This window comes from Salmo salar, chromosome ssa10 (genome assembly GCF_905237065.1).
Source record: "Salmo salar chromosome ssa10, Ssal_v3.1, whole genome shotgun sequence".
NCBI classification, from domain to species: domain Eukaryota; kingdom Metazoa; phylum Chordata; class Actinopteri; order Salmoniformes; family Salmonidae; genus Salmo; species Salmo salar.
The window spans coordinates 124,582,490-124,598,278 of NC_059451.1; the positions used below are offsets into that span (position 1 = coordinate 124,582,490).

The window sequence follows — 15,789 nt, forward strand, 5'->3', positions numbered from 1 at the left end:
AGTGCCTTAGACCGCTGCGACGCAGTGCCTTAGACCGCTGCGACGCAGTGCCTTAGACCGCTGCGACGCAGTGCCTTAGACCGCTGCGACGCAGTGCCTTAGACGGCTGAGACGCAGTGCCTTAGACGGCTGAGACGCAGTGCCTTAGACGGCTGAGACGCAGTGCCTTAGACGGCTGAGACGCAGTGCCTTAGACGGCTGAGACGCAGTGCCTTAGACCGCTGAGACGCAGTGCCTTAGACCGCTGAGACGCAGTGCCTTAGACCGCTGAGACGCAGTGCCTTAGACCGCTGCGACGCAGTGCCTTAGACCGCTGAGGCGCAGTGCCTTAGACCGCTGAGGCGCAGTGCCTTAGACCGCTGAGGCGCAGTGCCTTAGACCGCTGCGGCGCAGTGCCTTAGACCGCTGCGACGCAGTGCCTTAGACCGCTGCGACGCAGTGCCTTAGACCGCTGCGACGCAGTGCCTTAGACCGCTGCGACGCAGTGCCTTAGACCGCTGCGACGCAGTGCCTTAGACCGCTGCGCCACTCAGGAGGCCTAATGTTCATGAAGGTAAGGAGGAAATGGAAGCCCATTCAGCATAAATGGAGAATGTTTTAGGGACTAACTGGTCCGTGAGGGATATGAATGTATTTCCGGCTGCATACAATGCATTTGGACGGTAAGATGACATGACTCAATATCGCCATCTGCTGGCCTTTGAACTAGTAGCAAACTGATTAATAAAAACCATTTTGTCTGATCCAATCGGCTTACAAGAAGAGGATACACAAATAGCCTACAATATGACATTCATTATCCTGGAGGAGGAAATTAACTTTCAACTGGCACTGACCCAACAATGATAAAGAGTGAATACACTCGCAGGGGATATGGCTGATGCTCTCGGCTGGTGCCAATAAGATAGGCTATACTGTTCAATTAAGTTGAGAGTTTTGATAACTCTAAAAAACAAAAAGGTTAAATATGCTATTACTTACTATATAAAATACTTTATTTATAAAATAAAAAAAACTTTCCAGAACCATGCTAGTAGAGTGGCTAAATGCTAATCTACCACCATGCTAGTAGAGTGGCCAAATGCTAATCCACCACCATGCTAGTAGAGTGGCTAAATGCTAATAGAGTGGCCAAATGCTAATCCACCACCATGCTAGTAGAGTACTAAATGCTAATCCACCACCATGCTAGTAGAGCGGCTAAATGCTAATCCACCACCATGCTAGTAGAGTGGCTAAATGCTAATCCACCACCATGCTAGTAGAGCGGATAAATGCTAATCCACCACCATGCTAGTAGAGCGGCTAAATGCTAATCCACCACCATGCTAGTAGAGCGGGTAAATGCTAATCCACCACCATGCTAGTAGAGCGGCTAAATGCTAATCCACCACCATGCTCGTACAGTGGCTAAATGCTAATCCACCACCATGCTAGTAGGGTGACTAAATGCTAATCCTGGATGCTGTGTACCGCGTTCAGCCAATCAGGTTGAAACTAACAGACCAGGGGTTCCTTTTGTTTTACGCCTGATGTGTAAATTAATTTATTGAGCCAACTTTTATTGCTAAGATTCAAGATGGCTGGTTCACTATATTGAGCCAACTTACACTCAGTATAACAAACATTAGGAACACCTTCCTAATATTGAGTTGCACCCGCTTTTGCTATCAGAACAGCTTCAATTCATCGGGGGCATGGACTCTACAAAGTGTAGAAAGCATTCAACAGGGATGCTGGCCCAAGTTGACTCCAAAGCGTCCCACAGTTGTCAAGTTTGCTGGATGTCCATTGTGTGGTGAACCATTCTTGATACACACGGGAAACTGTTGAACGTGAAAAACCCAGCAGTGTTTCAATTCCTGACAAACCGGTGCGCCTGGCACCTACTACCATAGCCCGTTCAAAGGCAGTTAAATGTTTGGTCTTGCCCATTCACCCTTTGAATGGCACACATACACAATCCATGTCTCAAGACTTAAAAATACTTCTATAACCCGTCTCCTCCCCTTCATCTACACTGATTGAAGTGGATTTAACAAGTGACATTAATAAGGGATCATAGCTTTCACCTGGTCAATCTATGTCATGGGAAATTCTTAATGTTTGTACACTCGATGTATTTTGTTCACATTCAAGATGGCTGGTTCTCTATATTGAGTCAACTCAAATTGCTAACATTCAAGATGGCTGGTTCACTACTGAGACAATGTGTGGCGTGTCCACTAAATAGTGTATTGGTGTGTTTTCTATAAATATCTCCTCTGTAAGTCCTTAGATTTTGATAGTTGTTAGTATGTGTTCTCTCTACTGTGGTGAACACTGCTTTGTCCACCTGATCTGTAGTGTTGATGTGAACCAATTTCTCCTCTGCAAACACACAGCCACATTCCCGCACCACTACAACAGAAACTAAATCAAGTCCATAGCTAATACACTTAGCATTATCAATGTGCAAGTAGAGTATATATAAAATCTATTATTCTATTAGTAGCTAGCTACTTGTGTAGAGTGGTATTGATATAGCTAGCTAGGTCAATTATTAGTGGTATTGACACAGCTAGCTAGGTCAATTATTAGTGTTATTGATACAGCTAGCTAGGTCAATTATTAGTGGTATTGATACAGCTAGCTAGGTCAATTATTAGTGTGGTATTGATACAGCTAGCTAGGTCAATTATTAGTGTGGTATTGATACAGCTAGCTAGGTCAATTATTAGTGTGGTATTGAAACAGCTAGCTAGGTCAATTATTAGTGGTATTGATACAGCTAGCTAGGTCAGTTATTAGTGTGGTATTGATACAGCTAGCTAGGTCAATTATTAGTGTGGTATTGAAACAGCTAGCTAGGTCAATTATTAGTGTGGTATTGAAACAGCTAGCTAGGTCAATTATTAGTGTGGTATTGAAACAGCTAGCTAGGTCAATTATTAGTGTTATTGATACAGCTAGCTAGGTCAATTATTAGTGTGGTATTGAAACAGCTAGCTAGGTCAATTATTAGTGTGGTATTGAAACAGCTAGCTAGGTCAATTATTAGTGTGGTATTGATACAGCTAGCTAGGTCAATTATTAGTGGTATTGATACAGCTAGCTAGGTCAATTATTAGTGGTATTGAAACAGCTAGCTAGGTCAATTATTAGTGTGGTATTGAAACAGCTAGCTAGGTCAATTATTAGTGTGGTATTGATACAGCTAGCTAGGTCAATTATTAGTGTTATTGATACAGCTAGCTAGGTCAATTATTAGTGGTATTGATACAGCTAGCTAGGTCAATTATTAGTGGTATTGAAACAGCTAGCTAGGTCAATTATTAGTGTGGTATTGAAACAGCTAGCTAGGTCAATTATTAGTGTGGTATTGATACAGCTAGCTAGGTCAATTATGTAATGGTTTAAACTAAACAGATGAGTTTGCTGCAGATAAAAGCCATGTGAACTTTGTCCCCTTCTCTTGAATAAGCATTTTAGACCAGATAAAAGATACAGGGGTTATCTGATTCCAATATTAACAAACAACTCCATTGAACCTGTATTCACTCTGTTGTAATAATGGTGGGTTTATTTGTGTGTGTGTGTGTGTGTGTGTGTGTGTGTGTGTGTGTGTGTGTGGCCTACAACATGGAAAGTATGTTTGTATAAAGTATGGACAGTTCGTGTATACAGTATTGTGTGTATACAGTATTGTGTGTATACAGTATTGTGTGTATACAGTTATAGAAAGTATATTTGCACGGCCTTGTGAATTTGTTTGCATTTTGCATGGAGTCAAGGCCAGGTTAGTCTAAAAGCAATTTGTGACAACTGCTGATATATATATAAAAAAAAGGCCTTTTGATTGATTGGTTCATTAATTGATGATTGAGTCAATGACCTGGGTTAGGGTCGACTGTATAGCCGTCTACAATTCATAGGTCAGAGAACAATAACAGATTTGTAATAAAGCCATGGTTACAATAATGTATTTGCACTGTGATCCACCTAGCTAGCTTAATGGACTTTCTTTGTGATCCACAAAGTAAACAATCTATTTTTCTGGCCTAATTCATATATCTGAGGATAACTATGTAAGATAATACAATAGATTTATGAATAGGCTATGTAGTTAACCATTTGTGTATCTTAAAAAAAAATATATATATATTTTTAATTTGTTCAGTCAGCAATTTAGTTCTTACCCTACGTTATCCTTATAAAACAATAATCATTAAATCAAGATAGTTCCTATCAGGTGCTTGTTGGTGCTATAGGCTGTGGTACTAGGCGTAAATAGGGACGAATGGGTATCACGTCACCCATTTACATAGAAAATTACCCATGAGCAACGACATGTAAAATTACCCATGAGCACCAACATGTAAAATTACCCATGAGCACCAACATGTAAAATTACCCATGAGCACCAACATGTAAAATTACCCATAAGCACCAACATGTAAAATTACCCATGAGCACCAACATGTAAAATTACCCATAAGCACCAACATGTAAAATTACCCATGAGAACCAACATGTAAAATTACCCATGAGCACCAACATCTAAAATTACCCATGAGCACCGACATGTAAAATTACCCATGAGCACCAACATGTAAAATTACCCATGAGCACCAACATGTGAAGTGCATAGGAACATATCAAATTCAGTGTCAAATGAAAGAGAAGAGTCTATTTTGGAGGGAATGAAGGCAAAAGCTACATTTTTCAACCCATGTCCATCAAAACATTTGGCAAAAATAAAGGCTTTGATTTATGGGTAAACAAAATGGAAAAAGACGTCTTAGAAAACATCTAGCAGAAAAACTCTTAAATGTATCAGAAACACTCCCCACCTATCTGAGATATCTACTGCAGCCCTCATCCTCCCCATACAACACCCGTTCACTCCCCCCTATCTGAGATATCTACTGCAGCCCTCATCCTCCCCATACAACACCCGTTCACTCCCCTCTCACTCCCCCCTATCTGAGATATCTACTGCAGCCCTCATCCTCCACATACAACACCCGTTCACTCCCCCTATCTGAGATATCTACTGCAGCCCTCATCCTCCACATACAACACCCGTTCACTCCCCCCTATCTGAGATATCTACTGAAGCCCTCATCCTCCACATACAGCACCCGTTCACTCCCCCTTATCTGAGATACCTACTGCAGCCCTCATCCTCCCCATACAACACCCGTTCACTCCCCCCTATCTGAGATATCTATTGCAGCCCTCATCCTCCACATACAACACCCGTTCACTCCCCCCTATCTGAGATATCTACTGCAGCCCTCATCCTCCACATACAACACCCGTTCTGACAGTCACATTCTGTTAAAGGTCCCCAAAGCCCACACATCCGTTGTCTTGTTTTGCACGCTTAATACAAAATAATTAAAATGCAGTACTACAGGATATTCCTTAACGTAGCTCTTTATTAGCTAGCTACAACTGGCATGTTCACTTATCTCCAACCATGATCAACTGACCATGACCTCACCCTCTGGGTGGTCTTAACCAATCATAGTACAGTATGATACGGCGGTAAAATGCATCCAATTACAACTCAGTATGTTTATACATATGAATATTACACTCGTCTTTTCAGTTCGCTGCAGCTAGCGACTGGAACGAGCTGCAACAAACACTCAAACTGGACAGTTTTATCTCCATCTCTTCATTCAAAGACTCAATCATGGACTCTCTTACTGACAGTTGTGGCTGCTTCGCGTGATGTATTGTTGTCTCTTTACCTTCTTGCCCTTTGTGCTGTTGTCTGTTCCCAATAATATTTGTACCATGTTGTGTTGCTACCATGTTGTGTTGCTACCATGTTGTTGTCATGTGTTACTGCCATGCTGGGTTGTCTTAGGACTCTCTTTATGCACTGTTGTGGTGTCTCTCTTGTCGTGATGTGTGTTTTGTCCTATATTTTTATTTGTAATCCCAGGACCCCGTCCCCGCAGGAGTCCTTTTGCCTTTTGGTAGGCTGTCATTGTAAATAAGAATTTGTTCTTAACTGACATGCCTAGTTTAAATAAATACATCAAAACCCAATAATGTTGAGGTGACGACCCCTGCCAACTAATATCAACTTGTATTTAGTTAGATAAATTGTTTACCTTCTGTAAATTTAAGAAACATTGCCTTGTGCTTTGTAATTCCGTTACCGAAAACTCACATATCTTTAAGATAATTTCTAATTTCTCTTCCCTCATGAGGAGGGAGGATAATGAGAGTTCACAGAAGTAACAAGTAAAGGACCTACCAATTGGTTAGTGATTTTATTCATTCGTATCAATTTTGTTTATTAATGATTATTAAGTGATTAAAACTCAGAATTACCAACAACAACAAAAAAAAAAATCAGTAAAGGAATTACTGCAACTGAATTGGCTCACTAACCTGTCCTCCCTTCCACTGGCATACTGTTGACGGATTGACCATGAAGAGCCTTTATCTACTGGTAAAGGCTCTGCATGGTCAATCCGTCATCTGAAGTGGTCGCAACAGCATTTACTGCAATGCAGCCTCCGCAGACGTCAGGGCTTTCATACTTCTTGCGCTTGAAGGAAGTTGTCAGGTAAGTGAGTTTGTGTTTATACAGGACGTACCTCCCCCCTCCTACCGTCAACCAATCATGTCATTGTGAAGCTGTACGGAGCCCTACGCATTGTCACAACATTTTATAGGCGCACGGTGATGCGGTACGGAGTTTGATTAGGCCTCTGCATGCCTCCGGAGGCTCTGCGATTGCGTCACACCCTCCATACGAAGCCTAAGACCCCATTAACGGATCAAGCATAAATTGGCTTTGATATTCAGCTCCTAACTGTGTTCTTTGTCTTTCTGTTGTCTTGTGATTAAACCAAGAGTGTTAGAACAGTCTGCACAGACACCAGCCGCTTTTAGCCTGGTTTTTCTCCACTACAACGCCGGATTCCTGCCGTAAGCCCTGAACCATTACTCCTGTTCATCACAGCTAGCTAGCTGCTACCAAGTGTCCCAGCCCCGACGCTAGCTTTGAGCCAGGCCCATCTCCCAGCCTGATCAGTGGACCCTATGATCACTCGGCTACTCAGCTAATGCCTCCCGGACTCTTCACTAACACGACTAGAATCCACTACATCACCGGATTCTTTCCGTAAGCTCTGGACCTTTGCATCGGATCATCGCAGCTAGCTAGCAGCTACCGAGTGGCTATAGTGGCTAACGCCCTTGTCCCGAAGCTTGCACCAGTTGCCTCGAGCCAGGCGCATCTCCCGGCTAGCAAACAAAATTACTCCAGCTACAACCCCTCTTTCGCCAACTGGCCTGGACCCTTTGTCGACACGGAGCCCCGCCGATCCACCACGACTGGTCTGCCGACGTAATTCCACCCGTGGTGCCCTCAACCGGCCTTCGCCGGACATCGGTGAAGACGCTTCTACAAGCCCCGGCCTGCTAACTACTTTTTCTTTTAACGCCGTGTCTCCGCTAACGTCTACCTAGCGGCTTCCCTGTTTCATCTATTGCTGTTCACTGGACCCTATGATCACTTGGCTACATAGCTGATGCCTGCTGGACTGTTCATTAATCACGGTACTCCATTTTGTTTATCTGTCGACCCCTAGCCCCGAACTCAGGCCCTGTGTGTAGTTAACTGACCCTCTCTGCCCATTCATCGCCATTTTACCTGTTGTTGTTGTCTTAGCTGATTAGCTGTTGTTGTCTTAGCTAGCTCTCCCAATCAACACCTGCGATTGCTTTATGCCTTGCTTTATGTCTCCCTCTAATGTCAATATGCCTTGTATACTGCTGGTTAGGATAGTTATCATTGTTTTAGTTCACTGCAGAGCCCCTAGTCCCACTCAACATGCCTCAGATACCTCTTTTATCCCACCTCCCACACATGCGGTGACCTCACCCAGCATAACTAGTGCCTCCAGAGAAGCAAACTCTCTTATCGTCACTCAATGCCTAGGTTTACCTTCACTGTACCTGCACCCCACCTGTACATTATGCCCTGAATCTATTCTACCACACCTAGAAATCTGCTCCTTCTCTGTCCCCAACGCACTAGACAACCAGTTCTTATAGCTTTTAGCCGTACCCTCATCCTACTCCTCCTCTGTTCCTCTGGTGATGTAGAGGTTAACCCAGGCCCTGCAGCCCCCTGCACCACTCCCATTCCCCAGGTTCTTATAGCCTTTAGCCGTACCCTTATCCTACTCCTCCTCTGTTCCTCGGGTGATGTAGAGGTTAATCCAGGCCCTGCAGCCACCAGCACCACTCCCATTCCCCAGGTTCTTATAGCCTTTAGCCATAACCTCATCCTACTCCTCCTCTGTTCCTCTGGTGATGTAGAGGTTAATCCAGGCCCTGCAGCCACCAGCACCACTCCCATTCCCCAGGTTCTTATAGCCTTTAGCTGTACCCTCATCCTACTCCTCCTCTGTTCCTCTGGTGATGTAGAGGTTAATCCAGGCCCTGCAGTGCCTAGCTCCACTCCCATTCACCAGGCGCTCTCATTTGTTGACTTCTGTAACCATAAAAGCCTTGGTTTCATGAATGTTAACATCAGAAGCCTCCTGCCTAAGTTTGTTTTACTCACTGCCTTAGCACACTCTGCCAACCCTGATGTCCTTGTCGTGTCTCCTGGCATAGGAAGGCCACCAAAAATGTTGAGATTTCCATCCCCAACCACAACATTTTCTGTCAAGATAGAACTGCCAAAGGGGGAGGAGTTAGCCTGCAAAGTTCTGTCATACTTTCAGGTCTATGCCCAAACAGTTTGAGCATCTACTTTTAAAAATGTATCTCTACAGAAATAAGTCTCTCACTGTCGCCACCTGTTATAGACCCCCATCAGCTCCCAGCTGTGCCCTGGACACCATATGTGAATTGATTGCCCCCCATCTATCTTCAGAGTTTGTTCTGCTAGGTGACCTAAACTGGGATATGCTTAACACCCCGGCAGTCTTACCATCTAAGCTAGATGCCCTCAATCTCACAAAAATGATCAATGAACCCACCAGGTACAACTCTAAATCTGTAAACATGGCCACCCTCATAGATATTATCCTGACCAACTTGCCCTCCAAATACACCTGTTTTCATCAGGATCTCAGCAATCACTGATCTTTGCCTGTATCAGCTATGGGTCCGCGGTCAAACGCTCCCTAAAACACTTCTGCGAGCAGGCCTTTCTAATCGACCTGGCCTGGGTATCCTGGAAGGATATTGACCTCATCCCGTCAGTAGAGGATGCCTGGTTATTCTTTAAAAGTTATTTCCTCACCATCTTAAATAAGCATGCCCCTTTCAAAAAATGTAGAACTAAGAAAAGATATAGCCCTTGGTTCACTCCAGACCTGACTGCCCTCGACCTGCAGGGAAGTCAAGAACCAATACACGCAGTCAGTTAGAAAAGCAAAGGCTAGCTTTTTCAAACAGAAATTTGCATCCTGTAGCACAAACTCCAAAAAGTTTTGGGACACTGTAAAGTCCATGGAGAATAAGAGAACCTCCTCACAGCTGCCCACTGCACTGAGGCTAGGAAACAAAGTCACCACCGATAAATACATGAAAATCGAGAATTTCCATAAGCATTTCTCTACAACTGGCCATGCATCCCCTGCAGCTACTTGCCCTGCAGCTACTCGCCCAAGCCTCCCCTGCTTCTCCTTCACCCATATCTAGATAGCAGATGATTTGATAGTGCAGCAAAACCTAGACCCATACAAATCAGCTGGGCTAGACAATCTGGACCCTCTCTTTCTAAAATTATCTTCCGGCATTGTTGCAACCCCTATTACCAGTCTGTTCAAATTCTCTTTCGCATCGTCCGAGATTCCTAAGGTGACACTCTAGACACAAACTGTTACGGACCTATATCCATCCTGCCCTGCCTTTCTAAAGTCTTCGAAAGCCAAGTTAACAAACAGATCACTGACCATTTCTAATCCCACCGTACCTTCTCCGTTGTGCAATCCGGTTTCCGAGCTGGTCACGGGTGCACCTCAGCCACGCTCAAGGTCCTAAACGATATCATAACTGCCATTGATAAGAGACAATACTGTGCAGCTGTATTTATCGACCTGGCCAAGGCTTTCGACTCTGTCAATCACCACATTCTTATTGGCAGACTCAACAGCCTTGGTTTCGCAAATGACTGCCTCGCCTGGTTCACCAACTACTTCTCAGACAGAGTTCAGTGTGTCAAATCGGAGGGCCTGTTGTCCGGACCTCTGGTAGTCTCTATGGGGCACCACAGGGTTAAATTCTCGGGCCGACTCTTTTCTCTGTATATATCAATGTCGCTCTTGCTGCGGGTGATTCCTTGATCCACCTCTACGCAGACGACACCATTCTGTATACATCTGGCCCTTCTTTGGACACTGTGTTAACAAACCTCCAAACGAGCTTCAATGCCATACAACACTCCTTCCGAGGCCTCCAACTGCTTTTAAATGCTAGTAAAACTAAGTGCATGCTCTTCAACCGATTGCTGCCTGCACCCTCCCGCCCGACTAGCATCACTACTCGGGACGGTTCTGACTTAGAATATGTTGACAACTACAAATACCTAGGTGTCTTGTTAGACTGTAAACTCTCCTTCCAGACTCACATTAAGCATCTCCAATCCAAAATTAAATCTAGAATCGGCTTCCTATTTTGCAACAAATCCTCCACTCACGCTGCCAAACATACCCTCGTAAAACTGACTATCGCACCGATCTTTGGCGATGTCATTTACAAAATAGCCTCCAACACTCTACTCAGCAAACTGGATGCAGTTTATCACAGTGCCATCCGTTTTGTCACCAAAGCCCCATATACCACCCACCACTGTGACCTGTACGCTCTCGTCGGCTGGCCCTCGCTTCATATTCGTCGCCAGACCCACTGGCTCCAGGTCATATATAAGTCTTTGCTAGGTAAAGCTCCGCCTTATCTCCGCTCACTGGTCACGATAACAACACCCACTCGTAGCACTCGCTCCAGCAGGTATATTTCACTGGTCACCCCCAAAGCCAACACCTCTTTGGCCGCCTTTCCTTCCAGTTCTCTGCTGCCAATGACTGGAACGAATTGCAAAAATTGCTGAAGTTGGAGACTGATATCTCCCTCACTAACTTTAAACATCAGCTATCTGAGCAGCTAACCGATCGCTGCAGCTGTACATAGTCCATCTGTAAATAGCCCATCCAACTACCTACCTCATCCCCATATAGTTTTATTTACTTTTTTGCACACCAGTATTTCCAGTATTTCTACTTGCACATCATCATCTACACATCTATCACTCCAGTGTTAATTTGCTAAATTGTAATTACTTCACTACTTTGGCCTATTTATTGCCTTACCTCCTCACGCCATTTGCACACACTGTATATATATATATTGGGGCGGCAGCGTAACCTAGTGTTTAGAGCGTAGCCTAGTGGTTAGAGCTGACAAGGTACAAATCTGTCATTCTGCCCCCTGAACAGGCAGTTAACCCACTGTTCCTAGGCAGTCATTGAAATTAAGAATTTGTTCTTAACTGACTGCCTAGTTAAATAAAGGTAAAATAAAAATAGACTTTTTCTATTGTGTTATTGACTGTACGTTTGTTTCACACCGCTTTGCTTTATCTTGGCCAGGTCGCAGTTGTAAATGAGAACTTGTTCTCAACTGGCCTACCTGGTTAAATAAAGGAGAAATAAATAAATAAACCCTCTCATGCTCCAGCTCTTACTGGGGGCCTCCTCCATTTCCATTTACTGTAACCAGCCTCCTCACCCAGTGAGCACTGACAGACACCGGATGTCCATGGACGTTGAAAAGTAGTTGTTACTTTCTACACTCAGTTACAAATTCCAAGTAACTATGAGTGAGGACAAACATGATAAACTTGCAAGCTGAGTTTGAATAAAATATCTGATAAAAACATAGTATTTTTTAACGGTTAGTTTTACAGATAACCAAATCAATATCTACCAAATAACCAAATCAATATCTACCAAATAACCAAATCAATATCTACCAAATAACCAAATCAATATCTAACAAATAACCAAATCAATATCTATCAAATAACCAAATCAATATCTACCAAATAACCAAATCAATATCTAACAAATAACCAAATCGATGACGAATCAATAGATAATAGAAATACATGTATACCCCTGCAAGTTGGTCGGCATTTGCGTCATCACACTTCCTCATCTGATTGGTTGAGTAGGCGGGCCTTCTGACTTTGTAGGCTGTGGTAACTAGTGCCAACCATGTCATAGCTGACACCCCATTCTTTCTGCAGACATCTTTAAATTTTAATCCGGAGAAGATATTTTTTGGAAAACGTGGTCACATAAAAACCCTAAGGGAGATTTTATCCTAATTCCATTACCAAACATTTGCATCTGCACAGTTCTTTCCACTAAGTCGGTTTTTGTCCATTTTTCAGTGAACTTTGTTAAAAATAGTCCTTGTGCATAGAGTTGTTATGTCACGTCCTGACCAGTAAAAGGGGTTATTTTTCATTGTAGTTTGGTCAGGGCGTGGCAGGGGGTGTTTGTTTTGTGTGTTTCGGTGTTTTTGGATGTAGGTTCTATGTTATCTATTTCTATGTTTACATCTAGTTTTCTATTTCTATGTTGGGTTTGGCAATGACCTCCAATTATTAGAGGCAGCTGGTTGTTGTTGTCTCTAATTGGAGGCCATATTTAGTTGTGTTTGTTTCACTTGTGTTGTGTGGGTGGATATTTTCTGTATAGCCTGGGAGCCTTATGGAACTGTTATCGACGTTTGTTTATTTTGTTTAAGTGTTTTCTTTAAATAAATTAAGAAGATGAGCACTTTACCCGCTGCACCTTGGTCCAATCCTTACGACGCCCATCAAAGCTCAATTCTGTTACCGTGTAATTACACACACACACACACACACACACACACACACCACACACACACACACACACACACACACAAGGAAGAGATAGCTGTCAAGACCAATGACCTGGACTCACATAATACTGTCATAAACACAAACCTTTGACGGTCATTGGACTCACGTAATAATGCGGTCGCTGGAATAGATTTTGTGAAGAAAGATAATCAGAGGTTCCTGAACCGTATATCAGATCTAGGATTGTCAACATGTAACCTATGGTCCATGTGTTTTCACTCAGCACTGTGTTATATATATACACATCTGTGACTAGCCTATAGGCATACAGAGATATCTGTGACTAGCCTATAGGCATACAGAGATATCTGTGACTAGCCTATAGGCATACAGAGATATCTGTGACTAGCCTATAGGCATACAGAGATATCTGTGACTAGCCTATAGGCATACAGAGATATATGTGACTAGCCTATAGGCATACAGAGATATCTGTGACTAGCCTATAGGCATACAGAGATATCTGTGACTAGCCTATAGGCATACAGAGATATCTGTGACTAGCCTATAGGCATACAGAGATATCTGTGACTAGCCTATAGGCATACAGAGATATCTGTGACTAGCCTATAGGCATACAGAGATATCTGTGACTAGCCTATAGGCATACAGAGATATCTGTGACTAGCCTATAGGCATACAGAGATATCTGTGACTAGCCTATAGGCATACAGAGATATCTGTGACTAGCCTATAGGCATACAGAGATATCTGTGACTAGCCTATAGGCATACAGAGATATCTGTGACTAGCCTATAGGCATACAGAGATATCTGTGACTAGCCTATAGGCATACAGAGATATCTGTGACTAGCCTATAGGCATACAGAGATATCTGTGACTAGCCTATAGGCATACAGAGATATATGTGACTAGCCTATAGGCATACAGGGATATCTGTGACTAGCCTATAGGCATACAGGGATATCTGTGACTAGCCTATAGGCATAAAGGGATATCTGTGACTAGCCTATAGGCATACAGAGATATCTGTGACTAGCCTATAGGCATACAAAGATATCTGTGACTAGCCTATAGGCATACAGAGATATCTGTGACTAGCCTATAGGCATACAGAGATATCTGTGACTAGCCTATAGGCATACAGAGATATATGTGACTAGCCTATAGGCATACAGAGATATCTGTGACTAGCCTATAGGCATACAGGGAAGCATGTTACCAAGACTTTCTGTCTTAATATATGACAACTAGTCGTCATTTTTAAATGACTTTTCATAATTCTGTTACAACCATAATAATTATTAGCCTATGTTTGGAATTATACATTAAGTACATAATTTAGTCACAATAGCTCCTACAGGAGTGTTCATTTTCGACAACTATAGAATTATAATGCATTTTATTTTTCAGGTTAAATCACTACTAGCCTAAAACTAGCTCAAAAACTAGGCTAATCTCAATGCACAGAGATACCATGACAAGATCCTGAGGCCCATTGTCGTGCCATTCTTCCGCTGCCATCACCTCATGTTTCAGCATGTTAATGCACGACCCCCATGTCGCAAGGATCTGTACACAATTCCTGGAAGCTAAAAATGTCCCAGTTCTTCCATGGCCTGCATAATCACCAGACATTTCAGACCCATTGAGCATGTTTGGGATGCTCTGGATCGATGTGTACGACAGTGTGTTCCAGTTCCCACCAATATCTAGCAACTTTGCACAGCCATTGAAGAGGAGGTGGGACAACATTCCACAGGACACAATCAACAGCCTGATCAGCTCTATGTGAAGGAGATGTCGCCCTGCATGAAGCAAATTGTCAAACCAGATACTGACTGGTTTTCTGATCTATATACCTACCTTTTTTTTTTTTAAAGGTTATCTGTGATAAATGGATGCTTATCTGTATTCTCAGCCATGTGAAATACATAGATCAGGACCTAATGAATTTATTTCAATTGACTGATTTCCTTATATGAACTGTAACTCAGTAAAAATCTTGGAAATTGTTGCATGTTGCGTTTTATATATTTTTTGTTCCGTGTAGAATTCATAACATTACCTATCATATGTTTTGCAAAATTCGTAACATATAATAAGAATTGTAATTTGTAACATATCATGTGAAATGGGTGATGGACATCCACTAATGAATACATACCATACGAAAGGTAACATATCATACTAAACGGAGTAGCTCGTATTTGTGTATAGAATAATACGAAATGCTATGAGACCAGGTTGGTTGAACAGTGAAGAAGTGAACTTTCCCTGACAGTCTTTCTTCTTCTTCGTGTCCAGTATGCAGGGATCTAGTTTCAGGTGTTTATTTTAAGCCTTATGTGTTAGCTAAGGAAGCATGAAGACCTTATCTTGCAGGTCACTGAGAAATAATTACATTAAATTGATTCACACCTTGTTGTAGGGTTTAGGGTTCCCACACGGCCGTATCTCCATGTTACAGCGCTTGTTTAGTGAAAACAGACGCAAGACAGAGGACTGACTACCTGCGCTAATGAGTTACCTGCTTCTCTGAACACCTGTGTGTAAACGGAAGACAGAGGACTGACTACCTGCGCTAATGAGTTACCTGCTTCTCTGAACACCTGTGTGTAAACGGAAGACAGAGGACTGACTACCTGCTTCTCTGAACACCTGTGTGTAAACGGAAGACAGAGGACTGACTACCTGCTTCTCTGAACACCTGTGTGTAAACGGAAGACAGACACCACAAACCTGTTGTCACAAAAAAAAAATACTGTCGGCTGCAACTGTGTTAAACCCGGTTAGAACTGTATACAGTACGTGTGTATTTAGCATTCGGTGAAATGATTTGATGTGATATGAAAGTAAAGGGATTTATGTTTCTAAAACCGCACCGCAGTTGATTCACGTTTAGATGG

The 15,789-nt window shown here is 42.9% G+C and overlaps 1 protein-coding gene across 2 annotated transcripts in view; it reads right to left on the bottom strand.

Moving 5' to 3' along the window:
- LOC106593278 (epidermal growth factor receptor kinase substrate 8-like protein 2) overlaps positions 1-15,789 on the bottom strand; it is a 157,611-nt gene that overhangs the window by 141,081 nt on the left and 741 nt on the right. The gene's annotated exons all lie outside the window — the stretch shown is intronic.